The following is a 9,336-nucleotide window of genomic DNA, read 5'->3' as shown; positions in this document are numbered from 1 at the left end:
CTGAATAACTTCCAGAATGTCTTTGCCTGTGTTTACCAAGATAGAAAGATTGTGAAAGTTCCAAACATTATACAATTAGAAATTATTATGGTAAAGAATAAGACATTTATTTACTGATTTAAAGAGCATACTGTGTGCTTGGTATTCTGACGTGTTAAATTGAATTTATGATCAATTTGTTATTACAATTGAAAGAGTTATAGTTGTTTTGATAATCAAATCTTGGGCTTATTAAAAATATGAAAAGGGAAAAGCCTGAAGTTGTTATGGATTGAGTGACTTTTAAGGGTTTATACTGAAAGAATATGGTGCTTTATTTTAGAATTTAAATGCAAATGAATTTGTGGCTGAAATCTCTTTTGCATTTTTGGGAGAGCAAATTTTTCAAGTTGCCATTTTCCTATGTGAAAAACCTTTCCATTGATCTAAGGAACCAAAAATGAACCCAGAGTGACAGGAGCACAGAGGAATGCAAGATGACGTAGGTTGGAAAAAGATGGCCAGAACAAAAGCTGGTTCATAAAAATGAACCAAGTTGACTTTACCCACAATCCTGGAGGCACTGGGAAGTCAATACAAGATAGGTAAGTAGAAGGTGACCTGAATTACATTTTAGCAAAGCTTTTCTGGCTACAATGTAAATAATAAATTGGAATGCTGCAGGACACCAGGATACCAGGAAGAATTTTGTAATGGAATAGATTAATGATAATGATGTGAACTGAGGAAATGGGAGTAGGGATTTAAGAAAGTGGATATATTTGAAAGGCTACATATTATAAAGGTGCCAGTTAGCAACTGTATTGAAAATACGAGTAGAGGCGAAGTACAGTGGCTGACACCTGTAATCCCAGCAATTTGGGAGGCTGAGGCAGGAGCGCAAACCCAGGGGTTTGAGACTGCAGTGAGGTATGATTGTGTCACTATTCTCCAGCCTGGGCTACAGAGCAAGATCCTGTCTACCCTCAACATTTTTTAATTAAATATATTTTTAAAATAAAATACACCAATAGAGGTTTCATACAATGATACAACTGTATCTAATATAAAAGCAAAGTTCAATACTTGCTTAGAGACATTTAAAAACAAAAACAGGAGAAAATTTGCATTATTAGATAAGAAAACTTATTATAAAGCTATTGTGCTGAAGACATGATATTAAGACAGCCATTGATAAACCATTAGAACAGAAGAGGGAATCCAGAAATAAGCTCATGGATATAAGGAAACTTGGCATGTAACAGAAATTTGCTCCTCAGTGAGGAAGAGAAAAAAAATTGATGGTCCATTTGGAAGAAAACGAAATTGGATCCCTGAATTCTAAATATTTTAGACTTAAATGTGAAAGGCAAAGCTACAAAACTTTTTGAAGAAAAAAATGGTATAATGCATTTTTGAACCTGAAGAAGTAGTTTTTTATGATACAAAAACACAAACTATAGAAAAGAAACCTAGCTGTATTAAAACAATTAAATTCTGCCTACCATAAAACACTATCAAATGTGAAACCATTAAGCCAAATTGGAGTGTGTATCTGCAGCACATATACTTGTCAAAGGATTATTATTCAGAATATAAAAATTACAATAAAACAATGAAAAAAACACAAGCAACTAAATAGAAAAATTAGCAAAATAGGCGCTTCAAAAAAGAACAAAATCTGAATGGGCAACAGATATATAAAAAGATATTTGAAGCCAGGCTGGGGGCGGTGGCTCATGCCTGTAATCCCAGCACTTTGGGAGACTGGAGAGGGTAGATCACCTGAGGTCAGGAGTTTGAGACAAGCCTGGCAACATGGCAAAACCCCATCTCTACTAAAAATACAAAAATTAGCCGGGCATGGTGGTGCACACCTGTAGTCCCAGCTACTTGGGAGGCTGAGTTAGGAGAATTGCTTGAACCTGGGAGGTGGAAGTTGCAGTCAGCCTGGGTGACAGGGTGAGACTCTATCAAAAAAAAAAAAAAAAAAAAAGATATTCAGAATTATTTGTAATCACAGAAATACATATTTAAGTTGCAATTACACTCACCAGACTGGTCCAAATTAAAGTAGCAAGTGTTGACAAGAACGTGAAGCAAACACAAGCTCTTGTGAATTTTATGTACATGTTGGTACAAGCATTTTAGGAAACAATATGACATTATCTAGTAAAGCTGAAGATGTGCATGCTCTACAATCTCACTTATTCACTTATTCCACTCTTATTCACATACATCATGCGGAGCCATGTCTTTGAGTGTTTAGAACATCAGTGCTTATAAAACCTATACTGGTACCAACCCAAATGTGCATTCACAGGACAGCTGTAATATGTTTATTCAGCAGCTATCACGTATATATATATTCAACAACTAGAATACAGAAGTGAAAATGAATACTCACAGAGAATTTTGGCAGATACTGAAATGGACTGTATCTTGATTACAGTAGTGTGTGTGTGTATGTGTGTGTGTGTGTGTGTGTGTGTATACATATATATATAAATGTAAATGCATAGATGTAAAGAATCTTCAAAGCATAGTTAAAATGAGTGCATTTATTCTATGTAAACTATACCTCAATAACATTAACTTTAAAAATAGATGACCTACAGTTAAACGCATCAATATTGATTAAATTTAACAATACAATATTGGAAAAGCCAAATTGCAGAAGAATATACAAATACTGTACCATTTATATTTTTAAAACTTTATAAAATATTTATGAGAAGAAACTAAACAGCATAAATTAGAGATGCTACGTGTCAAAACTATAAAACAAGAGAAAACCCACAAAACACAAAGACAGAATTTTGGATAGGGATTATCTCTGTTGGGTGAGAGAAGGAGTGAGAAGACTGTGATTTTGGCAGAGCAACTAAGGCCCCATTTTTTCTTAACATGGGTTGGGGGAACAAGGATGAGCAACTTATTATTTTTTGTAAATGGCTTGTAAATATGTTATAAATATTATTTTACATGTTTTTGTAGTTTAAAACATAAAGGAATTAGTTAAATATAAATCTGACAAAATGATGCTGAAAGCAGAATAGAAATATTTAAAAATAATGAAAGAAGTGAGGTTATGAAGGAGAAACCAAAGAGTTTCAGTATCTACTCCTAAGGAGAGAACGGGGAGAAGTAATTGTTGGGATAAAGGATAGGAATATTCTAGAATTGATGAAAGTAGTTTAAACCATAAAGACATATTTTATGTCACAAGATAAAGTGGTCTCAGGATTATTTCAAGAGGTCAGAAATGTTTGTCGTCAGGGACAGGGTGTTTTTGTCCGGCTTTCTTCCCTTTCCTCCATCTGTTGACCTTTGACCTCAGGTTCATCATTGGAAGTCACAAGAGGGCTTTGTCACCCTCAGTATTAGCTACTCACAAAAAGCAATTAAGAATGGGAGTGCCATGAGGCAGAAGAGCTTTTTCTTGGAACTCTCTTCCATCAATAAGGAAAAGTCTTTTTGAAAAATCTCTAGCAGATTGCCCCTTCAACCAAGTAGCCACAGTTGGCTCACATATTTAACTTTACACATCTTTACTTAAGGGGAATAAGATTGCCATGAAAAACACCTTGGAAAAATCATGATTCACCCCCCCCCCCATACTAGGGTACTTTACCATGCAGTAGGAATTTTGTTATCAAGAAGAGCAGAAAATAGCTATTTGGTTGGCAATCCTCTGTGTCTGTCAACATTGATAAATGCGAGGGCAAACACTTTCTGGATATTTGCTGGAAACAGTAAATTTTTACAGCCTTTCAGGGGGATGATTTGGAAATAAGCATAGGAAAGTTTAAAAACAGTTGACCAACTAGAACTGTTAGAGTTATATAATATAGATACAATCTAATTATGAGATTAAAAGGAAACCATCTACACAGGCCAACTTAGAGGAACTGCTTACTCAAGTAGTGTTTCTTTCATGTATTTAAATACAAAGTAATCCTAATAATAAAAATTTAGATGCATTTTCTTCCATGAGAAGCTGGTCAACATATTGTGTTGACTGGGAAAAGGAGATTATAAAACAGTTTACATAGTACAATCTTAATTTGCAAATTGTATTCTATGTGTATTAAGAATATCTGAAAAGTTATTTCCCAAAAATGTCAACAATACAAATCAAGACTAAGACAGAGTTTGCAAAATCATTAAGTGATGGATGGGTCTAATTAATATCCGTCTATAGGCTTAACGTAATCTAATTCAGCTGGGTGCGGTGGCTCTGTAATCCCAGCGCTTTGGGAGGTCAACGTGGGCAGATCACGAGGCCAGGAGATCAAGACCATCCTAGCCAACATGGTGAAATCCTGTCTATACTAAAAATACAAAAATCGGTGGGGCAGGGTGATGTGCGCCTGTAGTCCCAGCTACTCCAGAGGCTGAGGCAGGAGATTTGCTTGAACCCAGGAGGCAGAAGCTGTAGTGAGCTAAGATCGCACCACTGCACTCCAGCCTGGGTGACAGAGTGAGAAAAAACAAACAAACAAACAAAAAAAACTCAAATTCAACTTTGATTACAATAAAATTTATTTTTAAAACTATAATTACAATGAGTTTAAAAATCTTGAAAGGGAAAGATGATTGTTGACCTAAGTGCTTTTGAAAAAATGGTCATTACTGTTTGTTATAAAGAAAGGGAAGAAGTTTGGAAATTATTTATATCCTAATTGCCACAAAAGTATAGTGCATTTACCAGATAAGGTTAAAGTCATACTTAAGTTTTATATATATAGTCCTCACGAAATTTAATTTCTGGCTAACTTATTTGCTGAGATGAACAAGCAGCTTTTCTATAAAATTTAAATATTTTAATAATAATTGCCTTCACTATTTGTTAGTAAAATGTTTTATCACAAGAAACTGTATTTGTAAAGGATACATGTTAAAGAATTTTGGAATTTTTCATTACAGTTATAAATTATGCTTTTTTTTTCAAGAATTTCCATGCTAATCCTGATTAATTAACCCTCTGACTATGAACTTATTGATCATAGTATAATTAATTTTACTGATATATAAAACCAAAAATTATCTTGTGGGTTAGGAAAAGTATTCTGTCTAAACCCTTGACACAAATACAAATTTTTCCTTTTTTAAAGGAGAAGGAAATTTTGTGTTGAAGGAGAATAACCTGAAACAACAGAGATGAAAATTAACTTCACAAATAAAATCTCTGTAATTATTCGTATAAGTGGTCTCTTTTAAAAGCTTCAAAATATCTGGGGTTTTTTTTGTTTTATTTTGTTTTGTTTTTTAACATGGATACTTCCATCATACCAGCATAAGAATTTTGCCTGGGCCTTATTGTGGCCTGTATTTTACCTCAGGGCAGTTACAGTTGCTATTTCACTGATTTGGAATCAGAGCACAAGGGAGGAATTGATAAGCAGAAGAAGGTAATCTTTTTCTGACTTGATGAGTTGGGAGCATTTGCTGGGAAATTCAGGTCTCCAACCAGAGGCTACATCATGAGTTTGGAGCTAGACTGAAAGTTTTTGGCTAACATGAAACTGAATAAAATAATCTAAGAGACAATGTATGAAGTGATAGGAGAATTATTTCTACAACCAAACACTTGGTAACACCACATATAAGGGTCAGACAGAGGCCGGGCGCGGTGGCTCAAGCCTGTAATCCCAGCACTTTGGGAGACCGAGACGGGTGGATCACCAGGTCCAGAGATCGAGACCATCCTGGTCAACATGGTGAAACCCCGTCTCTGCTAAAAATACAAAAAATTAGCTGGGCATGGTGGCGCCTGCCTGTAATCCCAGCTACTCAGGAGGCTGAGGCAGGAGAATTGCCTGAACCCAGGAGGCGGAGGTTGCGGTGAGCCGAGATAGCGCCATTGCACTCCAGCCTGGGTAACAAGAGCGAAACTCCGTCTCAATAAAAAAAAAGAAAGGGTCAGACAGAAAAAGAGGACTCAAAAAAAGATATGGAGAAGAAAATAGTAAGAAGTCAGAAGATAGCTGAGAAGCAATAATTTTAAAGTAGCCAAGAAATGAGAGATATACATGTGAGTAATTGTCAACCATATAAAACCTTTGGTAAGATCAAGTCTTGGTAATATGGGTGCAAAATGAACTTGGACAGCCTGCTCAGCAATTCTCCTGCCCTTCTTCTGGGAGCCCTTATTTTCTCCTGCCTACCCCACCCACCCACAGCCTCTTAGATACTTTGGCAACTACCAAAATCTTATGCAAATGCACTGACCTGACCAGAACTGATTGTTCTATGTTGCACAGCTGATATAAGCTAGGCTTATGATGGACTTTCAAGGATGGTGGATGTGAGAGCAAATAAAAGGATCAGGACACATTCTGTCTCAGCTTAAGCCAAGATATAAAACTTGAGAGTTTTTCATGTTAAGACAGCTATTCTGTAGAGAGAACAGAATAAAGATACCGACTAGTGGAAGGAAGCAGATATAATAGAAAGCCCTTGACATCACTAGAGTTTCAGGTTTCAATTGTCACCAAGAATGAACTATATTCTTGTCCTTTCCAAAGTTCAGTTATTTGAATTCTCCTTGGATTCTATTAATAGGAGCTAGTAAGTTCTCCTTTTTGCTTAAGCTAGTTTAGGATTTCTGCCATTTGACACCAAAAGTCTTAATGAATACAGTTTATTAATTTGGTAAAAACAGAGGTCATTGATTACTCTGTGCAATTCAAAGTGGTTTCACTAGAGTGGTAGTAATAAAAACATTACCATGAGTGGAATCATTAAGAAGTAATAAAGAGGGAAGAGCTAGTGTATACAGATATTAGCTTCGTTCATTTCCTTAACAAATATTTATGGAGGGCTTACTATATGACTTTACCAGGAAATCAGAATTAAAAGATGACTATGATATAGTCCTCAATTCCAGAAAGTCTTAGCCTCTTAAAGGATGCGGATTAAGAAGGTATTTTCAATGCAATGTATAAAAAGATGTCACAGGAAGGTGAGAGAGAGAGAATAACAGGAAGAGAATGGAGACAGAAATGGGGATTACTGGTGTGTTTAGACTTCAAGGAGACAAGTAGGAATACAGTTAAAACCACAAATGGACAGATTTACCTAGATGATGAAAAAGGACCTTCTTTTGAGAAAGGAAATCTGGGTCTAAGATGGCCTTTAAAAACAAAAAAGGGAAGAAGAGTAAGGAGGGAAGGATACTTGGAATTCACTGAGAATCACTTTAGAGACCACATTCTCTGCATAAGTTGCTGTGGTAATTAATCGCACTTTTACATCTTATGTAACGTCTGTTCCTCTTCCTAAATAGACGATTCTCATTCCTGTGAGCCCCATGTAGCTTGCCTCCTTATATGCAAAGGGAAGGAGAGAGCCAAAAAAAAACTATCTGCTAATATTCCAATACTGAAAATCAGGAATAACTTTTTCATATACACATAACGATATACTATCAGCAAGAGCAGCCTCTCATCCTTTCCTCTATACCATCTATCACATTAGTACCAATACCATTCAGTAAGCGCTCAACAAACTTTTAATCCAGTGATACCCTGTGCATTAAAAAAAATTTAAATAATATTGTGGAATGACTGCCCCTTCTCAGAAATCCTTGTCTTTGCTGCCAACTTCCTATCCAGTGTTAGAGCTCAGTTATCTGCGTGGAAATGGGTAGAGACCAGGGAATGGGGTGAAGAGGGTCCCAAAACACTGTTTGCAATAGGAACATGAATCTTAAAGGGTGATCCCAGATCAGCACACTTGGAAATTTGTTATAGATACAAATTCTTGAGCCCCACTCCAGGGCCTAATCAATCAGAAACTGCAACATCTCGTTTTGTTGTGGGTGTGGTTGTTTTGAGACAGGGTCTCACTCTATCACCCAGGCTGGAGTGCATGGTGCAATGTCAGCTCACTGGAACCTCCATCTCCCAGATTCAATCAATTCTCCGGCCTCAGTTGCCCTAGTAGCTAGGATTACAGGCTCCCACCACCATGCCTGGCTAATTGTTGTAGTTTTAGTAGAGACAGGGTTGCACCATGTTGGCCAGGTTGGTTTTGAACTCCTGACCTCAGGTGATCCACCCGCCTCACCTCCCAAAGTGCTGGGATTACAGGCGTGCACCACCACACCCAGCCCAACATCTACTTTTAAAAGCCCTTAGGTAATTCTTCAGCACACTGCCTTGTGTGTTCTGGCTGGTTAACAAAGTATCTGAGTAATTCATGAGCAACAGGAATTTATTGCTCATATTCTGGAGCCTGGGAAGTCCAAGATCAAAGGGCCAGCAGACTGATGGATGGTGAGCGCCTGTTCCTCATAAATGGCTCTTCCTCTGTGTCCTCACATGATGGAAGAAGCAAACAAGCTCCCTCAGGCCTCTTTTACAAGGGCACGAATCCCATTCATGAGAGTGGAGCCATCATGACCTAATCACTTCCCAGAAGCCACATCTCATAATGCTGCCACGCTGGGCATGAGATTTCAATATATGACTTTTGTGGGAAAGCCAACATTCAGATCATAGCACATACCAAAGTTTGAGCACCACTGTTTTAAGGCAATGATTCTCAACTCTAAGGAGTGTATGAATCACCTGAGGGTTGCTGAAATGCACATTCTAATTCTTTTGGTCTGGATGGAATTCAAGATTGTGCATTTCTAACCAGTTCTCAAAGGGTGTCAACATTTCTTTTCTGCAAACCATGCACTGAGTAGCAAGACTTGAGGATCCCGAGGTGGGGAGGGCAGTTCACAGCCGGAAGTGGAGACAAGGCTGCTGCCTGGCAGCCCCTGGGGTACCTGGTGGCTTGATGCAAAGTTGCCAAGCAAGGTCTCAGATGTGGACGCACCTGGGTGTAAAGGGGACTGCTGCCAAAACAACCTTGTTTTCATTGCTCTTGCTTAACTGCAATCCCATTTATCATCCTTTCTTCTCCTCCTCATCCAAGACACGTATCAGCAATAGATTATGTTGACTGAATTTCCACAGTGCCTGCACCAGCTCAGTTTATCAATGCACAAAACTGATACTTGTATTTTCTAAACTACAAGCTTAAAAGCCACAAAATTGAACATTTTTAAACACAGGGAGATGGAAAAAGGTAAACAGAGGCTGGATGCAGTGGCTCACGCCTGTAACCAAGGCTCCACTCATTAATTACAATGACATAATTTCTTTTCAGACATTTTCCCCCTGTGTATGTTGGTAAGAATTAGTTGGAGAACTGCCTGTAGAGAAATTTCCTAGAACTCAATTTTGATAAACGTCGTGTTGCTATTCAAGGACTTGTTTCTCCAGTGACAAACTGTAGTGTCGGGAAAGAGCCCCAAATCCTGTTTCAAAAATGGATTTAGATTTATTTGAGCATCTCTGA

This window comes from Saimiri boliviensis, chromosome 4, assembly GCF_048565385.1.
Source record: "Saimiri boliviensis isolate mSaiBol1 chromosome 4, mSaiBol1.pri, whole genome shotgun sequence".
NCBI lineage: Eukaryota > Metazoa > Chordata > Mammalia > Primates > Cebidae > Saimiri > Saimiri boliviensis.
Note: the sequence above shows the minus strand (reverse complement) of the source record.